General features: G+C 44.4%; 1 protein-coding gene across 6 annotated transcripts in view; it reads left to right on the forward strand.

Moving 5' to 3' along the window:
- Positions 1 to 20,331, forward strand: part of DLG2 (discs large MAGUK scaffold protein 2) — an 863,264-nt gene that overhangs the window by 409,214 nt on the left and 433,719 nt on the right. The gene's annotated exons all lie outside the window — the stretch shown is intronic.

Consider the following 20,331-nt stretch of genomic DNA (forward strand, 5'->3'; position numbering starts at 1 on the left):
CCCATGCTGCGCTGTGCCGGTTTAGCGCAGCACGCAGGGACTCACCAAGCGGGTGGCTCAGTTCGGGGGCAGCTCGTGGGCCTCTTAAATGACCCCTGTGGGCCGCTTGTGGCCCATGGGTCTTAGGTTGCCGACCCCTGCTTTGGAGAAAGCGACGACTGCTTGAAGTGGTGTGATACTACTTTAAATGTGTAGCACATATGTGGTCATTGTTGTAGACACCAAGCATTTAAGGTCACATCTAACCACTTGCAGTTCTCATCTCACTGTTGCAGCAGTTATACTGCAATGTGGAACACTCATATATATCATAAATAAAAGCCTTTCGTAACTGCAGCAGAGCAACTGACAATAAATTCATTCTCATTATGCAACCATTATTGACAAATAATTAGATACATCCCACCTGGGTCTTTCAAGGTGTGACTTTTGAAGGATGCCTTGGGTTAAGCTTCACATATTGTTTGGTTTGCACTTCTTCACAAAGTGTGAATTCAACAGGTCTGCCTTTCAGTGTGAAGCGAACCAAATTTCTCCCTCATCTTTTAGTGAGAGGGTGCTTGAGTTTGCTACGGAGTCTGGCAGGTTCTCCGTTTATTTTCTTGCTTTCTGTTTAAAACATTCTTTTAATGCTATTGGCTTTGCCGGTGACATCTCTCAGTCTCTCTTTTTTAAAAAGACCTCCTTCTTTACATCATAAAATTTGGCGCAGAGCTTCACATTTCCCTGCCCAAATGTCCCTAGAATACTGTCACTGACCTTTCTCTTGTATGCAGCACAGGCCCTTACATAATTTTGGTTTATTAATTACAGACTCTCCAAGTGTCCCTATTTTCCAGGGACAGTCCCAGATTTACAGAAGCCGTCCCGGTTTCTGATTTGATCCTGGAATGTCCCACTTTTCCTTAGGACTTCCCTATTTTCATTGGAGAAATGTTAGAAGGTACGGAGTTATGCGACCCCTGAGGCAGCCAAGTAGATAAGTAACTATAGACAACATCTGAAGGTAGCCCTGTGTAGGGAAGTGTTTAATATGTTATTATCTTTTATTATGTTTTTATACGTATATGTTGGAAGCCACCTAGAGTGGCTGCAGCAAGCCAGTCAGATGGGTGGGGTATAAATATTAGTAGTAGTAATAGTAATAGTAGTACTATAGTGACACCTGGCTTGAGAGCAGTATGTGCGAAAAGGATCTAGGAGTCTTGGTAGACCACAAACCTGACATGAGTCAACAGTGTGATGCAGCAGCTAAAAAAGCCAATGCAATTCTGGGCTGCATCAATAGGAGTATAGCATCTAGATCAAGGGAAGTAATAGTACCTCTGTATTCTGCTCTGGTCAGACCTCACCTGGAGTACTGTGTCCAGTTCTGGGCACCACAGTTCAAGAAGGATACTGACAAGCTGGAACGTGTCCAGAGGAGGGCAACCAAAATGGTCAAAGGCCTGGAAACGATGCCTTATGGGGAACGGCTTAGAGAGCTGGGTATGTTTAGCCTGGAGAAGAGAAGGTTAATGGGTGATATGATAGCCATGTTCAAATATATAAAAGGATGTCATATAGAAGAGGGTGAAAGGTTGTTTTCTGCTGCTCCAGAGAAGTGGACACGGAGCAATGGATTCAAGCTACAAGAAAGAAGATTCCACCTAAACATTAGGAAGAACGTCCTGACAGTAAGAGGTGTTCGGCAGTGGAATTTGCTACCAAGGAGTGTGGTGGAGTCTCCTTCTTTGGAGGTCTTTAAGCAGAGGCTTGACAGGCATATGTCAGGAATGCTTTGATGGTGTTTCCTGCTTGGCAGGGAGTTGGACTGGGTGGCCCTTGTGGTCTCTTCCAACTCTATGATTCTATGATTCTATGACTACTACTAGTAGTACTATGGAATAGGACACCCCCATTTTCATTGGAGAAATTTTGGAGGGTATGTAATTATATGCTGGGGTTGGTATAATTGAAAAAGAGATGGCGTAACTGAAAGCTAAGGTTTACAGCATGCTGGACCGCAATACACGACCTGGCAAAAGTGACGGTCGGATGAAAGTGCTTCCAAGTATCACTTATCACAGGCTGAAATATTTCAGTCCATGCTTTGTCACACAAATCTGCAAAAAAACCAACAACAGTTAAGCTTAAATTGCTGTGTACTGTAATAGGCCTGGAACACACACACATTCACTCAAGTACTGAGAGGGAAAGCTGCTAAGCAGCAAGGGAGTGTCCTTTAGAAGATGGTTTGAGAGACAGATGCTTCTGACACGTGCTGTATAGAGCATTGGCCTTCTGCCAAGGCCTGAATAGGGACAATTTGGAGCTGTGTATTGACTTGCGTCTCCACTCCCAACTTCTTGAGAAGGCCACTAAATATTGTTTCCCTGCTCTGGTCCATGGGGTCACGAAGAGTCGGACACGACTAAATGACTAAACAACAACAATCTGGCACAAGTATACTATATATTATTAAAACTTTACACTGGGCATGCAGGCCCTCCAAGTGTCCCTATTTCCCCTATTTTCCAGGGACAGTCCCGGATCTACAAAAGCCATCCCAGTTTCTGATTTGATCCCAGAATGTCCTCATTTACCTTAGGACATTCCTATTTTCATTGGAGAAATGTTGGAGGGCATGGAGCTATGTGACCCCCAGGTTAAGGAACTATGCAACCTTTGGAAGACACCTGAAGGCAGCCCAGTAAAGGGAAGGTTTTCTTCAATTTAAAAAAATGATTCATGTTTTATTATGCTTTTAAATATGTTGAAAGCTGCCCAGAGTGACTGGGGCAACCCAGTCAGACGGGCAGGGTATAAATAATGATATTATTATAATACGGAAGAGGACACCCCTGTTTTCATCAGAGATTTGTATGAGGGTATGGGCATGGGGGACCCAGGTGGCGCTGTGGTTAAACCACTGAGCCTAGGGCTTGCTGATCAGAAGGTCGGCGGTTTGAATCCCTGTGACGGGGTGAGCTCCCGTTGCTTGGTCCCAGCTCCTGCCAACCTAGCAGTTCGAAAGCATGTCAAAATGCAAGTAGATAAATAGGAACCGCTACAGCGGGAAGGTAAACGGCATTTCCATGTGCTGCTCTGGTTTGCCAGAAGCGGCTTTGTCATGCTGGCCACATGACCTGGAAGCTATAAGCCGGCTCCCTCGGCCAATAATGCGAGATGAGCGCGCAACCCCAGAGTCGGTCACGACTGGACCTAATGGTCAGGGATACCTTTACCTTTACCTTTATGGGCATGGGGAACTTGTGGCCCACCAGATTCTGCAGGATCAGGCCAAAGCCCATGATTCCAGCATCATGTTCACACAGTGGCCAGAAGCCTGCAAATGCTCTGCATCTTTGATCCCCAGCAACTTGTAATCAGAACCATACTGTTTCTCACAATGCGGGTAGAATATAGCTGAGCTCTAGCTCCCATCATTCCTGCCCATTGGCCTTCCTGGCTTGGGCTGATGGGAGTTGGGAGCCCAACAAAATTTCTCGAGGGCCTACAACCTCTGCCCTCACTTTATATTTTCCATTCTTGTGCACCTCTTTCTCTGCTCGTTGGATGAGACTGGTTAGAAACTGTAATGTAATGGAATAGTGTCATCTTGAACCATTTTGGATGCCATCTGCCATGGTTTGAAGTGCCACCAAGGAAGCACGTTGCAGATACCTTCTGGCGCTATCAACCTGGACTGCTTTTTGGTACAATTGGTGTCATCCTTCCAGATTTGTCAGCAGAGATCCAATGCTAAGAGGCAATCTGGTGCAATGTGCTGTTTTAGTACACCAAGTACCACCAAGTCTGCATGTACTGTATGTTTGTCAGCCTTAATCCTAATATAAAAGGACCCACAAAGCCAAATCTCCCAGTCCTCCCCCATGAAACTGTTGAACGCTGCAAGGTGCTGTGCTTTTGTTTCATAACAACTTAGTATACATTGGCAGCTTTCAGGCCATTAGTGAGCCCCTGTTGCTATTCGCACAATGGCTTGACTTGCCATATGGAATCATGCAACTGGATTGCAGTGGTGTTGCTGACTCATTTAAAGAGTGCAAGCTCGCAGAAAGGACTTTTCTTGTTTTCTGTGACTTTTAGGGCCAAGGCATAGGGAGGATTGGCAATGAAATCTTCCTCCACTTCTGTTCCTAGTTAAAAGCAGGCAAGCCCCCCCACACTTTCAGAACGGCAACCTTCCCAGACCCTGGTGAGCAGCCCTGCACTCCAGGGAAGGGGTTTTTCCTGGGGTTCCTAACTCTGCGCAATTCCGCCTTTGCATGCAGACCCCCAGAACTGAACCCTTGCATAAGTGGGGCCCACGTTGTACTCTTTCCCTTCGCCTTGTTACTAGGTGTGGTTCCACTGCCGCTAACTCCCTCTTGCCCCTTTTTCTCCTTGTGTTTAATGTTTGAATGCAAAGAACGCAGGCTGGGCATCTGTGGCAATTTCAAGTAGTATCTGTAGTCACTCTTGTGAAGGTGGCCTCGAGTTCACCTCCTGTAGCTGTTTACAAGCACGCACGGGTATCTCTCAAGCCTTTTGCAAAATGGAAATCGACAAAAGAGCTTAATCAATGGGTTGGTATTGAATTCGTTCTGCTATCAGTTGCCATTTGAGGCGCGCAGCTTGACATACTACTTAAAGTTAGATCCTTTGATCAAGTTTCAGATAAGTGTTGTCGGATTAACAGTATCTGAAAACAGCATTGATTCCCCCCCCCCTCCCTGATTTGGTTGCCTTCCCAAAGGAAAGGAGTTGTTATTACTAAGGTATTTAATGTAATACATTAATGAGTTCATATTCAAATGGTTTCCTTTGTAATAAATAAAAACACCTTTGTTTGTTCTTTGAGAATTTATAAAGCCAGCATGCATAAGAGAAAATCCCAGAGGTGAGAGCACAAAGGAAGGAGTGTTCAAAGAATCTAATAATTTTTTGCAGAACCTACTGAGTTGAATCTGATCTGATCACTTTGTTGGTCTTGTGGGTTTCAGAACGTTCATTATCACCGATGTGCTTGTATTATACTGTCAGAAGGGATGTGTGCAAAGCGCTGCATTTTTAGCCCGAGGCATTAAACACCTACACCCCACACCCTGTTGTGGTTCTAAGCAGGCAAAATGACAGGACCTGTATACTGTAATTTGAGGGTGTTCCAAAATCTGCCTCCACAATTTGTTGCCCCCCGTTTGTAGGCAGTGAATTGGGGGTGGATTTTACCATTCCCCACCTGAAGAATATTCTCCCAAAACATTGCCAATAATTTATTATGTTTATTAGATCTGTATACTGCTTCATAATCACAAACCTCAGCGTGGTTCACGACAAAAATCACAATATCAATATCAAAACACATTTTAAGGTCATTTGATTATGGGGATTGCAGCTTCTTTTTGTAGCATTGTCCCATGCCGCACCGTAACAAAGCTACATCTGGGGCAGCATGGGGAAATGAAAATGGCAGCAGTGGTCTTAACAACACACAGCATACAGTTGTACCTTGGAAGTCAAACAGAATCAGTTCTGGAAGTCCGTTGACTTCTAAAACGTTCGGAAACCAAAGTGCGGCTTCTGATTGGCCGCAGGAAACTCCTGCAGCCAATTGGAAGCTGCAGAAGCCGTGCCGGACGTTCAGCTTCCGAAAATAGTTCAAAGACTGGAACACTCACTGCCGGGTTTCGATCGTTCGGGAGCCGATTTGTCCGAGAGCCAAGGCATTTGAGATCCAAGGTACGACTGTATATGCAGAACCAAAAAACAGTACCAGAAAAGAAAAGAAAAGGTGCTTTTAAGCTGCAACCAATAAACATTTGGAAAACTTATTCCCTTTTGCCATGGAAGGAAAAATAAAAGTGAAATTTGTGGAGGAGGAATTTTTTAGGAACATACTGTAGTCCTAAAGTGGTCTATTTAGCCCAGTGTTGTCTATAGTCAAGGCTGTCTTAATCCACCATTCATTGGAAAATTCATTGTGGTAGAAAATACACCCCTGAAACAGTTGGGGTTAATTTATTTTTCCTCCAGAGGTTGTATGTGGTTTACATATTATATCATGTAGAGGTATATGTACTTTCAAAATCATACACAATTACATGTACTTTACTTGGATTGTTTAAATTTATGGAGTGTGTGTGAATGTGGGGGAAGCTACTGAAAACAGTTGATAACACAAATAAATTTTCACAGCCCAAAGAACGGTGCACAATGTGCTGATTCATGTACTTGCTAGGGATAATCACCTGAAAAACATTATTAACAACTTTGAAACTGCCAAGGTTACTTAACCATTGTTTGCTGTGAGTAAGGAATTTGTGACCATAAAGAAGGCTGATCGCCGAAGAATTGATGCTTTTGAATTATGGTGCTGGAGGAGACTCTTGAGAGTCCCATGGACTGCAAGAAGACCAGACCTATCCATTCTTAAGGAAATCAGCCCTGAGTGCTTACTGGAAGGACAGATCCTGAAGCTGAGGCTCCAATACTTGAGGTGGCTGAGGCCACCTCATGAGAAGAGAAGACTCCCTGGAAAAGACCCTGATGTTGGGAAAGATTGAGGGCACAAGGAGAAGGGGACAACAGAGGACGAGATGGTTGGACAGTGTTCTAGAAGCTATCAACACGAGTATGACCAAACTGCGGGAGGCAGTGGAAGACAGGAGTGCCTGGCGGGCTCTGGTTCATGGGGTCACGAAGAGTCAGACGACAACTAAACAACGAATAAACAACAACAATTTCACCTATAAGCCCCAACAGGGGGAAAGGCAGCATATAAATGTATATATAATAAAAATCATCATCATAAACAGAGCTCTAAAAACACCCCATGTTAATTGCCCCCCACCCCATACACAACAAGTGTTTTACCTTAAATATTTGCAGAAATTTTGGGAGCACTGTTAAATTTCACCCAAATATCCTGGGTGAGAAAATTCCCCCTGTTGCACTTTTGATGTGCAATTCACACATGCATAGATCTACAGGATTGACATTGCCACAAATTGTCACCTGTACAACATCCTCAAATTTCAGCCAGTCACCACGTAACATTTCCCTTCTGGAAACAAAGAAACAAACACCACTGAAATACTGTACATTTAATTTAATGTAGCAGAGCTATGTTTACTACCACAGCCAATGTTGGTGGATTGACTTAGTAAACACTCCATCTTTTTTTCATAGACAAATGGTCCAGGAAAGGTCAAGAGGTGTGTGTGTGTGTGTGTGTGTGTGTGAGAGAGAGAGAGAGAGAGAGAGAGAGAGAGAGAGAGAGAGAGAGAGAGAGAGAGAGAGAGAGAGAAGGCTGGCATAAACCATGTTTCTCTAACCAAGGACAGGTTTCTTGCAGGTTCTTAATAGGGTTAGAAAAGCACCCCACAAAGGGGTTAACATTAGTAAAATTTAATTTTCAGTTCTAATAAAAACAATTCTAGACAGTTGTAATAAAATATTTTCTAGACAGTTGGCAATATTTTCAAAATGTTTTTTTTTACTGTAAAAGATAGTTTTCTTGAAAATAAAAGCCATGCTTCTTCAAGGAACAGAAATGGTGCTGTTTATTCAATGCATAGGGGCAAAAGTTTGCCCGTGATAGCTTTCACCTCCGTGGAGTTGTCTAATCCTCTTTTGAAACCATCCAAGTTAGTGGCCCTCACTGCCTCCTGTGGGAGGGGAGTTCCATAGTTTAAATATGAACTGTGTGTGCTCTTTTTGAAGCTGCCCTGGATCTTACAACATTCAGCTTCATGTCCATGCGTTTTAGTGCTATGGCAGAAGGTTTCTCAATCAACTTTCTCCATCCACCACATCAAAAAATAAATTATAATTTTGCGGAAAAATTAAGCGCCTAGAAATTTTCCAGGATAAATTACATTTTGGACTTTCTCCCCTCCCCTCCCCTCCCCGGCCACATATGAGTCTATTATAGGTCATGTCTCAATAAGAGTATTATTGTTTTGTTTGGTAGTATACAGAACCTATTCTAAATGAGAAGCATTTGCACACAGGTGCATGCAATCCCATCCAAACCTATTGAAAGGGAAAATGGCCATAGGAGCCTAGAGAAGAGGAGATGCAGGGGAGAGAGGTGGTAGTCTCTCCACCCCCCCCGGCAAAAAAAAATCAGAAAATGGAGCTGCCTTGTACTCCATTGCTCAGAAGGGCAGGACTACAGCTAATTTGACTGGAGATATTTAAACAGAGCTTGGATGGACATATGCCAGGCATCCCCAAACTTCGGCCCTCCAGATGTTTTGGACTACAATTCCCACCTTCCCCAACCACTGGTTCTGTTAGCTAGGGATCATGGGAGTTGTAGGCCGAAACATCTGGAGGGCCGCAGTTTGGGGGTGCCTGACATATGCCGTGGATGTTGTAGTTGTAATCGTACATTGAGTTGTATCTGGTGATATTCACGTTCTCTCCCCCCACACACACACCTCAGCCCAGCTCTATAACTGCATGAATTTGCCATTTTGAGCAGCTGATTGATAGGGCGTGTATGCTTTTCTTCTTGAAATCCCCAGGTGCTTCTACAACCTCTGTGTGAGTCACCAAAACGGCTGAATGCATGAGGTTTCATGCAGCCACCACCTCCGCTCAAATCCACAGGATTGCAAGGACGTCGTTCGTTTATCAATCAGGACGCATATCCATGTGGAAGCTACTGTGAACTCTGCTGTCACCTTTGTGGATTTAAAGTCTGTCCGTTCCGGGGGGGGGGGGAGGAAATACGCAAACAATAAAGGTTGTGTCTTATGTTCACCAGTGCTGGAAATTGGTGCATAATGATAAGTAAGGTAAAGGTAAAGGGACCCCTGACCATTAGGTCCAGTCGTGACTGACTCTGGGGTTGCGGCACTCATCTCGCGTTATTGGCCGAGGGAGCCGGCGTACAGCTTCCAGGTCATGTGGCCAGCATGACAGAGCCACTTCTGGTGAACCAGAGCAGCACACGGAAACGCCGTTTACCTTCCCGCCTGGAGCGGTTCCTATTTATCTACTTGCATTTTGACGTGCTTTCGAACTGCTAGGTTAGCAGGAGCTGGGACCGAGCAACGGGAGCTCACCCCATCACAGGGATTCGAACCACTGACCTTCTGATCAGCAAGCCCTAGGCTCAGTGGTTTAACCCACAGCGCCACCTGGGTCCCTACATAATGATAAGTAGCCTGGAGCTAATTTACATCTGTCATGGCAGGCATTGTTTAGGAAAGACTGTAAGGAAAACACCAATAGAGCTTATTGCAAAATATTATGCTACGGAATCCTTTTCATGCCCGGCACCTTCACGGCAAATCTTTGTAGGAGTTGCAATTAATGGAAATCACTTTCATTTTAGAGTTCAGACAGGCTTTTTATTCAGCGTTTTCTTCAAATGCAGATATTCAAATAGTGCTGCGTTCCCAAACTTTCTCCTGCATTTGTTTGTTCAACCTTTCTAATCAATTCATGAAGAAAAGAATGTGCATTAAAAAATGATCAAAGGGGTAAAACCTCACAGATGGGGTGCAGGTTTTTGTTCTGCTTACCTCGGTTGGTTGGCATCTGTCTGTCTCAGGAGACAATGGAAAAGTACGTCTTCAGGGATGAAGTCAAACTGTTGGAGAATTACAGCGCCTGCTGTGGCTGTATAGACAGATACTGGAGAGACGTGTTTGGTTGCAGCTGGGGCAGATGAAGTGTCAGGTTGTGCTGCTGCAGGTGCCCCATGGCATGTGGAGAAGGAACCCATCCTGAGTGTGGAATGCTGGAAACAGTCAGAAATTGTCAGAAATCCCTAAGCACTAACACCAAATGCAGGTGCCACCTTCAAGGCCAGTGCGAGAGAGAACTGGTTAATTAAAATCTGTGCCATGAAGCAGGTGTTTGCTCCTACAAGATAATGAGTGCTCACATCAATTAAGCATCATGATTGGTTATATGACTGGTCAATTAAGCATCATGATTGGTGACATCAAGTCATGGGCTTGGGGCCAGCTTTTGCTTAAATCTGGTTTAGGTCATTGCATGGGGTTATAATCTTCACAATGTAGTTACTTTTGTCTGCCTATGCTGCTAAACCTATAACCCTGATGTATGCTCAAGTTTATCTATGCTGCATAAGTGCTTGTTCAGTTGTTAAACATGATGGCTTTGTTTTATTTATGCTTCCAAGTTACTTTACCTTGTGCTGTTACCAGAAACCTTTTTAAACAAAAAACAAAACAACCCCCCTTGTAACTTTCTTTTAATAAAGCTTTATTATACCTCTTAAAAGAGAGGTAGAGAGCCAGCGTGGTGTAGTGGTTAAGAGCAGTGGACTTGTAATCTGGTGGACCGGGTTCACTTCCCCGCTACTCCTCATGCTTCTCTGAAGTCTCTCAGCCTCACTCACCTCACAGAGTGTTTGTTGTGGGGGAGGAAGGGAAAGGAGAATGTTAGCTGCTTTGAGACTCCTTAGGGTAGTGATAAAGCGAGATATCAAATCCAAACTCCTCCTCCTCCTCTTCTTAAAATAAGTTTGCAATTTGGGTTCCTGGACCTTCCCAGTTTGCTTACGTTCCAGAGACGGGTCAATCTCTACATGGTGTTTCTCCTCTCTGCACTCCTTCCAGCTGTCATGGCTGAAGAGTGTTGAAAGTGTCAATTGGAGACTCCTTATGTGGCAAAGTGATGGATAAATTGAGATGATAATAATGATGATGATATGAATGGGTTGCATCTTGGCAACCTCTAGTAGGACATGGTCCCTAGTCTGAGACTGCCCTTCCTCCTCCTCCTCCTCCTCCTCCTCCTCCTCCTCCTCCTCCTCCTCCTCCTCCTCCTCTCTCTGCAAGTGGCCTTTCAGGGTTAGGAGCTGCACTTGAAGCAAGGCAGGATAGGGCAATGAGAAGGGTTTGCTGGGGGGGGGAGAGAACCACCCCACACCCTGCAGATGGCAACCAATCAGCACTTCTCCCCCAGGGTTTGATCATTCCCAATTCCCAGGAGGGAGTGTCTTTTCCTACTGGGGATCATGGGTAGTCTTTCAGAGAGGATGTCAATCCCATTTCAAACCAGGCCCAGTTGAAAGGAGATGGACCCAACTCAGAACAAGCTGGCGTAATTCAAGCAGAAGGGGTTAGCATTTTGAGCCTCTCTCCCCACCAAGTTTGAATTCTTGCGCAATCTCTGATTGGGCAAAGTGTAACGAGCCCTTCTATTTTAGGAAGCTTTCAGCTGTTGAAATGATGATGGGTATGGCCTGGAACGGGGAATAATGTTGGTGGGCGTCTGTTCAGTTGGTTTTCGCGTTTAGTGTTGTTGTTTAACGTTTTAAAGCTGTTTTATGAATATATTTTCATTCTCAGCTGTGGTGAGAGCCCCTGTGGGCTAGTCAGCAGGATCATAAATTTTTAGGAAAAAGTAAATAGATGCTCTTTTAGGCAGGTCTTTGCTCATAGTGATAAAGAGAGAGGGTGAAAGAATATTTTAATATGTATGTAGGATGTTAGTTGTCCTGTTCATGCATACTTCCCTGTTGAGGCACCAGCATGTCCCCCTGCACTCCCCCCAGCATTATTTAACTTGAATCTCACCTACACCTTCTAATTATTTGATGTGGCGGGATTGTAACAAACAATACATTGTATCCCTCTGCTCTTTTTCTTACTATCAAAGGAGCATGGGATAAGAGCCCATGTGTGCATTCCTTCTTATGTTACAGTGGCCACATCTGCCCCTGAATCTGTGAGGTTTCTTTAGACTCGGGACTTATCAACCAGTCTATTTCTGTTTCTCTCACCACGACACCCCTCAGTTTCTGTTCAACCAGAGGTGGGAAGATGGGAGTTCACACCTGGGTGTTTTTTTGTTGTTGTTGTTTTAAAAACCCTTCCCTTCTTGCACTGAGTTGAGTGCTTATGTAAGCATAACCTCCAGCAGATGAATCTATTAAGGCAGAGTTTAGTTTCCTTGCCCCCTGTCCTTTGGTCTAAGGGTCTTGGAATTGGCACCTGCATGCCTGTTTAAACAGGTATAGTGTGGTTTTAAATATGTGGGATCTTATATGCCTTTGTTTGAATGCATAGGGGTTAAAGTCAGGGCCGTCTTTTCCCAGGGGTGCAACGAATTCTGGAGGGGGGGGGCGTCGGGCACCCGCAGCTCAAGCTGCCGCCTAAGTGTATCGTATTGAGCTGCTGTGCGGCATCAGGGTCATAGAATCATAGAGTTGGAAGAGACCACAAGGGCCATCCAGTCCAACCCCCTGCCAAGCAGGAAACACCATCAAAACATTCTTGACATATGCCTGTCAAGCCTCTGCTTAAAGACCTCCAAAGAAGGAGACTTCACCACACTCCTTGGTAGCAAATTCCAATGCCGAACAGCTCTTACTGTCAGGAAGTTCTTCCTAATGTTGAGGTGGAATCTTCTTTCTTGTAGTTTGAATCCATTGCTCCGTGTCCGCTTCTCTGGAGCAGCAGAAAACAACCTTTCACCCTCTTCTATATGACATCCTTTTATATATTTGAACATAACCTATCATATCACCCCTTAACTTTCTCTTCTCCAGGCTAAACATACCCAGCTCCCTAAGCCATTCCTCATAAGGCATTGTTTCCAGGCCTTTGACCATTTTGGTTGCCCTATTTTGGACATGTTCCAGCTTGTCAGTATCCTTCTTGAACTGTGGTGCCTCGAACTGGACACAGTACTCCAGGTGAGGTCTGACCAGAGCAGAATACAGTGGTACTCTTACTTCCCTAGATCTACATGCTATACTCCTATTGATGCAGCCTAGAATTGCATTGGCTTTTTTAGCTGCTGGGTCAGCTGCACCTCAGACACGACTGATCTTTGCAAAGTCTGAAGGTCCTCAGTGCAGCTGCTCTCCTAAGAGCAGATCGCACCATGCTGGGGAATCCTACATGACACTGCGGCTGCTAATGCTGCTCTCTGGAAAGTCTCTCTCACCAAAGCCGGGAGGAAGGGGAGTGGCAGGAAAGCGGGAGAGACAGACAGATAGAGAACACACCTATCTAGCGATGGGAGTGCGTACAGGCTCAAGGACCTTCCCAAGCAGATCTCGTATATGTGTGCTCGCAAGGGCCTTCCCAGCGCCTCCAGAAATAAGGTTGCTCCCACAATGAAAGGCTGCCTGAGATGTCTCTCCCACACATGCGCACAATGCTCACACATCTCATCTTTCAGACACCTCCCTATGACCATAAGCACATGTGCGGAGTCTTTACACCGACTCCCAATGTGTTCTTTGTCTTCTTTAAAAAAGCTGGTTTTAAACAAAAACCACACAGGCGCGAGTGCTATTTATCAAATGATAGTAGTTACATAAGGATAATAAAAGTTAATTTGGGGGCTAAACTAAATTTGGGGGTGCTGGACGGATCTTTGCATATGCTAAAGACGGCCCTGGTTAGAGTCAAACATCTGGAGGGCTGTAGGTTTCCCATCCCTGGCCTGTTGCTTTAGCCTCTGACTGTGTACAAAAAGCTGGGCTGCTACCAGTAACCAAGTGGGAGAAGAGGAAAGGAAAGGCAGCAGGGAGTTTGGAATGGCGCAGGCTCCACATTGGGTTGTCTCCACCTCTGCGCCTGCACCATGCCAAGCTCCCTGCTACCTTGCCCCTCTCCCTTTCAGCAGCTAGGAGCACAGGGAAGCCAGGTCAACAGTGCAGCCCCACCCATAGAATCATAGAATTGGAAGAGACCACAAGAGCCATCCAGTCCAACCCCCTGCCAAGCAGGAAACACCATCAAAGCATTCCTGACAGATGGCTGTCAAGCCTCTGCTTAAAGACCTCCAAAGAAGGAGACTCCACCACACTCCTTGGTAGCAAATTCCACTGCCGAACAGCTCTTACTGTCAGGAAGTTCTTCCTAATGTTTAGGTGGAATCTTCCTTCTTGTAGTTTGAATCCATTGCTCCGTGTCCGCTTCTCTGGAGCAGCAGAAAACAACCTTTCTCTCTCCTCTATATGACATCCTTTTATATATTTGAACAGGGCTATCATATCACCCCTTAACCTTCTCTTCTCCAGGCTAAACATACCCAGCTCCCTAAGCCATTCCTCATAAGGCATCGTTTCCAGGCCTTTGACCATTTTGGTTGCCCTATTTTGGACATGTTCCAGCTTGTCAGTATCCTTCTTGAACTGTGGTGCCCAGAACTGGACACAGTACTCCAGGTGAGGTCTGACCAGAGCAGAATACAGTGGTACTATTACCGGTACCCCTTGATCTGGATGCTATACTCCTATTGATGCAGCCTAGAATTGCATTGGCTTTTTTAGCTGCTGCATCATACTGTTGACTCTTGTCAAGTTTGTGGTCTACCAAGACTCCTAGATCCTTTTTACATGTACTGCTCTCAAGTCAGGTGTCACCCATCCTGTATTTGTGCCTTTCATTTTTTTTTTGCCCAAGTGTAGTACCTTACATTTCTCCTTGTTAAAATTCATCTTGTTTGCTTTGGCCCTGTTGTCTAATCTGTTAAGGTCATTTTGAAGTGTGATCCTGTCCTCTGGGATATTAGCCACCCCTCCCAATTTGGTGTCATCTGCAAACCTGCTCAGGATGCCCTCAAGCCCATAATCCAAGTCATTGGTAAAGATGTTGAATAAGACTGGGCCCAAGACAGAACCCTGTGGCACCCCACTAGTCACTTCTCTCCAGGATGAAGAGGAGCCATTTATGAGCACCCTTTGGGTTCGGTCAGTCAGCCAGTTACAAATCCACTGAATGGTAGCATTGTCTAGCCCGCATTTTACCAGCTTCTTTACAAGAATATCATGGGGCACCTTGTCAAAGGCCTTGCTGAAATCAAGATAGGCTATATCCACAGCATTCCCTTCATCTACCAGGCTTGAAATTCTGTCAAAAAATGAGATCAGATTAGTCTGACATGACTTATTTTTCAGAAACCCATTCTGACTTTTAGTGATCACAGCGTTCCTTTCTAGGTGCTCACAGACCGTTTCCTTAATGATCTGCTCTAGAATCTTTCCTGGTATTGATGTCAGGCTGACTGGGTGGTAATTGTTTGGGTCCTCTCTTTCCCCCTTTTTGAAAATAGGAACAACATTTGCCCTCCTCCATGATGCTGGCCACTACTGGCCGTAGCCAAATTATGGTTTAGCCTCACTTCATTTTCATACCCTCCCACGTTTCTCCAATGAAGATAGGGATGTCCTAAGGAGAAGTGCTTGGGACATTCTGGGGTCAAATGAGAAACCGGGACTGTCCCTGGGAAATTGGGACACTTGGAGGGTCTGCATTTTTTTGGGTAATCCAGTGCAAATCACCAGGTTCAGCTGATATGCCGAGCCAAACCACAGCTTGACTCACTGCAGTGGAGCAGCAGCAGAGTCAAAGAAGGAGCGAAGTGGCCCCAGGCTCTTCTCTGAGGGCCCACGCACACTCACACTACGCCACAGGAAATGCACACCTTTGCCACAGGTTTAAATGTCATTTTCCTCAGACCCTGAAGTTTCTAATTCTACAAGGACTTTTCGAAGCCAGGTGTGCTAAATATTTGAAGGGCTTACTGGAGAGTCTCTGAATAGGATCTTCTTCCAGTCTTTAGCTTCTTAAGAAACCCTTTTAACCAGAGCAGAGCTGCCTCAATATTTCCCTACATAAATAAGTTCTCAGAGCCGATAGTGAATTCTCATCAAGCCTGGTCCATTGTCCTTGTCGTGCATTAAATTCCTTGTCACGGTCTGAGAACATTGCATACTCTACTGATTTTCCAAATGCTTTGTTATTGACCCCTTTTCAGAGCAATTGTGCTCAAATCCCATTTACAGACATTTAAAGGCATATGAAAGCCGAAGGCATTAAGCAGATCATTCCTGGTTTCCTCTTGATGGTGATTTTCATATTGCTGCGGAAACTTAGATACCATTGTTCCGGAAGCCCCGCGGTTTATAGAATAATTGAAGATGTCGATCCAGTCCACAGTCTGGATGCGAATCCTTATGTAAGAACAAGACCCGCACATAAAATGTAGTTTGTTTGTTTTTTAATAGAAAGATCAAAAGTTACATGTCCCCTCCTTAAAACGAAGTAGAACCTTTTCTCATCTTCAGATGAAATAGTTTCCATTAATTTTTTTCTTAATAAGCTCAGGCCGAACTCATGTGCAACTACTCATTCCACGTGCCTATTTTATGGTGTTAATTTTTTCCTCTGCTCTATAATTTTCATTTCTGTTTTATGTACGTTATAAAATAAAACACTTTATCCCCTCCCCAAAAAGCTAAGCCCCAATGGGATTGGGATACAGTGCCAGATTTAGGGCACTGTGGGTGATTCCCACAAAGAGCATCAAGCCAAGGGGGCACAAAATTATACTATTAATAATAAAACCTATATTTATATGGGTATCTACAGAGAAGAGCTATTTAAAGAGCAACTGTACCAAAAAGAATTGGCCCCACATCTGACATCTGTATAATGATGCCAGGTATAGGGCAGGTTGGCATGGCTTGGCCAACATGGTGTTGCAGACCAAATAGAGGGAGGCTAGAGGTTCCTGACCACTGCTTTAGATAATGGGGTGCTAGATGCTAGGTGGACAAACGGCGGCTCCCTCTGCCTGAAAACGAGATGAGCGCTGCAACCCCATAGCCCCCTTTGACTGGACTTAAGCACCCAGGGGTCCTTTACCTTTTACCTAGATGCACCAATGATCTGACTCTGTATAAGCCAGCTTTCTCTGTTTTATTTATTGCTACCTTATGGCAACTTTATATCTGCATTTGTAATGGAAGAAATTTGCATTGGAGGAATTTGCATCCTTAAAAGCTTGGGATATAAATAATAATAGTAATTTGTTGTGCTTGTAAGCTGCTCTAGGTGCCAGGATTGGCCAGGATGTGGCATGAGTGATTTGTACCCATCCGGATTGTCACATCCAATGGGAGAGTCAGAGTTTTGTTTAGACAGTCTATTTTGGGATGGAGATGCAATCATTATGCCAGCTCAATAGCCATTCTGTTCCCAGGTGGCTGTTTTGTTTAGAATCCGTTTAATCTCTACTGTAGTATTTACAAGTGCTTTATTTTGGTCGTGGGTGATTTTGCTCAACTGTTGGCAGCAGCTGGCGCAGGACCACAGCAGCTTTTTGTGGATCTTGTCACTCAACAAGCACACGAGGAGCGCACTTGTGTGTTTGTGCCTTTGTGCTCCTGGTTCTCTAAAATTTGCTGAAAGGATGCTTTTCACATAGTCGTTTAGTCGTGTCCAACTCTTCGTGACCCCATGAACCAGAGCATGCCAGGCACTCCTGTCTTCCACTGCCTCCCGCAGTTTGGTCAAACTCATGTTAGTAGCTCACAGAGTTTCGGTGGGCACATAACTTTCTGCAATAAAGCTGAGTAGTGTACTGACAGGATCACAGGAGGAACAACACAGAATCATCATCATTGGTTTATTATTATATTGAGTCATCATGGCCATTGGTTTATTTCTAGATTGCTTTTTGGGCAAGGCCCCCAAAGTGGTGAACAGATAAATGCAAAAGAAAATACAACTACAGTAAACACAAATACAAAATTTCAATTCAATCAATCAATAAAAATATAAAATAGTAACCCAGGCACATCATGGGAGGGGGGGCGTTGGGTGCCAAGGGGTCTGTAGGATGGCACAATGTCCTCACTGTGGAAGGACGTGTAGATCCAGAATTGGCCTCCACAGTCACTTACAGGCTCACTATTAAAACTATGTTTATGGAAGACAATCTTACTTGGCTACGAGTGATCGCCAAAGAAGAGGAAGAAGAAGAAGAAGAAGAAGAAGAAGAAGAAGAAGAAGAAGAAGAAGAAGAAGAAGAAGGAGGAGGAGGAGGAGGAGGAGGAGGAGGAGGAGGAGGAGGAGGAGGAGGAGGAGGAGGAGGAGGAGGAGGAGGAGGAGGAGGAGGGGACAGTGGTTTACGAAAACATAAAACAAGAAAATCAAGAAAAAATTCACAACCATACTTCAAAACATACAAAACTTAAAATGCTAAAACAGATTAAAATTACCTCAAATGAGAGTAGATGACCCTGGAAAAAATGGTGAGTGGATTTCCTGGACATTTATGCACAATGTAACTGCAGTGGCCTTCACTTGGTTTTTAAAATTATAACAAATGCAGAGAAGTCATTCAAACTTATGAATGTGCCACTCTTCCTAGAGTTCTGACTTCAAAAGCTTCCCTAATAAAAGAACTCAGTGGTCATTGAATGTTTTGCTTAATTCACTGTAGAGTTGGTCTCTAGGTAGGTTCTAGTGACTCAGCATTTAGCAAGGTGTTTCAAAGGGATGGATAATGGAAATATGGAGTAAATTACTCTCCCCGTTTTCTATCCATTTCCTGGATTTTGCTGCCTCCCTTGAAATTAATTAGCAATTAATGAATCTGCTTAAATAGTCTATGCTGCTAATTCTGATAAATAAGAGTTGCCTGAAAATACAGGCATAAAGAACACACATCTAGAATGGATGAATCCTTCGGTTTTGACTTCTCTCTATTTCTTTCTTTCTTTTTCAATCTTAGGTTCAGTTTGACACATTTCTGCATCAGTTTGCAACTTAGCAATGTACTGTATTTTTCCTTGTATTAGACAAAGTTTCTTGCTTATTTTTTTCAGTCAAAATTGCAGGTCTTCTTATACACAGGTGGTTGTGTTTTTTTGTTTTTTGTTTTTTAAAAAAACATTACTCACAAGCAGTGTTGGAAGCTCCGGGGTGGCACGGGGGCAGCAGGGCAATCTTCTCAAAAAGTGCAACAATTTTCAGCGATCTACTGTTTTTTTTTAAAAAAAAGCTTAGCAACTTTTGGCAATCTCCTGCAAAAAAAGTGGTTCCGTTTGATGTTTAAAATATTGATTTCTTAATTTTGGGATCAAAAAAAGAGGGGTCGTCTCATGCATGGAGACATCTTGTACACAGAAAAATATGGTGTGTGTGTGTGTGTGTGTGTGTGTGTGTGTGTGTGTGTGTGTGTACACCTTTGTGTACTAGGCACTGGGCATTTTTGTTAGGTCATGTGCTGACAAAAGGCTTGGTTAGAAGCCAGATGCTTAAACAAAGTGTGTCTCTGTATGTGTGTGTGTGTGTGTGTGTGTGTGTGTGTGTGTGTGTGTGTGTGGTTTCTAACCAAGCCTTTTGTCAGCACATAACCTATCAAAGGTGCCCAGCGCTCATTGGTCCAACTCTAACGTACAGTAACTCTGCTGCAGCAATGGTTCCAGATTTGTTGTGACCCCAGCCCTTCCTGAATGTGGGTCTGCTTAGAAATGGGGCTGGGTGTGGAGCATGTCTTAAAATAAAAGTTAGCACCTGGGCTTGCCAACTGAGAAGTGTAAGTGTCAAGAAGCACACTGTGGCATTTGCACTCCAGATTTTTTTCTCCTGAAGTGTGCTTGATTATGATGAATTGCCATGCCTCTAATAATCGGAGGTGGTTAAATATAGGCAAACCACAAGTCCTCTCCTCCTTTTCCCCCGGCCAGCATTCCTTTATGGATGCTGGAAAGGCTCATAAGATTTCTTTGCATTATCTTTCCTCCCTAGCAAGGGTCATAACCAATTCCATGAAAAACAAAGAACATCATTAGTTTTCAAATTGGACTGGGTATTTTGAGAGCAAGTGGTTTGCTTTTAATACCAATGTCTAGCAATAATTATACAGTCGTTTTGCAGCAGTGGCTACTACACTCTTCAGCTAGGATTGAAGAGATGAAGAACACTAGGGGAAGGGCTGCTGTTTAGTGGTAGAGCATCAGCTTTGCATGCTGAAGGTTATAGCTTCAGCCACCAACATCTGCAGGTAAGCCTGGGCCAAACTCCTGTCTGAAGCCCTGGGAAGCCACTGCCATTTGGTGTTGACAGTGCTACAGTACATGCACCAATGGCAACACCCCCCCCCAACATTTCTCCAATGAAAATTGGGACATCCTATTCCATCATTATCATTTTATTTTTTATACCCCACCCATCTAACTGGAATGGTCCCACTTTTCCTTGTTGTTGTTGTTTAGTCGTTTAGTCGTGTCCGACTCTTCGTGACCCCATGGACCATAGCACGCCAGGCACTCCTGTCTTGCACTGCCTCCCGCAGTTTGGTCAAACTCATGTTCGTAGCTTTGAGAACACTGTCCAACCATCTCGTCCTCTTTCGTCCCCTTCTCCTAGTGCCCTCCATCTTTCCCAACATCAGGGTCTTTTCCAGGGACTCTTCTCTTCTCATGAGGTGGCCAAAGTATTGGAGCCTCAGCTTCACGATCTGTCCTTCCAGTGAGCACTCAGGACTGATTTCCTTCAGAATGGATAGGTTTGATCTTCTTGCAGTCCATGGGACTCTCAAGAGTCTCCT

The sequence above is a fragment of the Zootoca vivipara genome, chromosome 4, assembly GCF_963506605.1.
Source record: "Zootoca vivipara chromosome 4, rZooViv1.1, whole genome shotgun sequence".
Taxonomy (NCBI): Eukaryota; Metazoa; Chordata; class Lepidosauria; order Squamata; family Lacertidae; genus Zootoca; species Zootoca vivipara.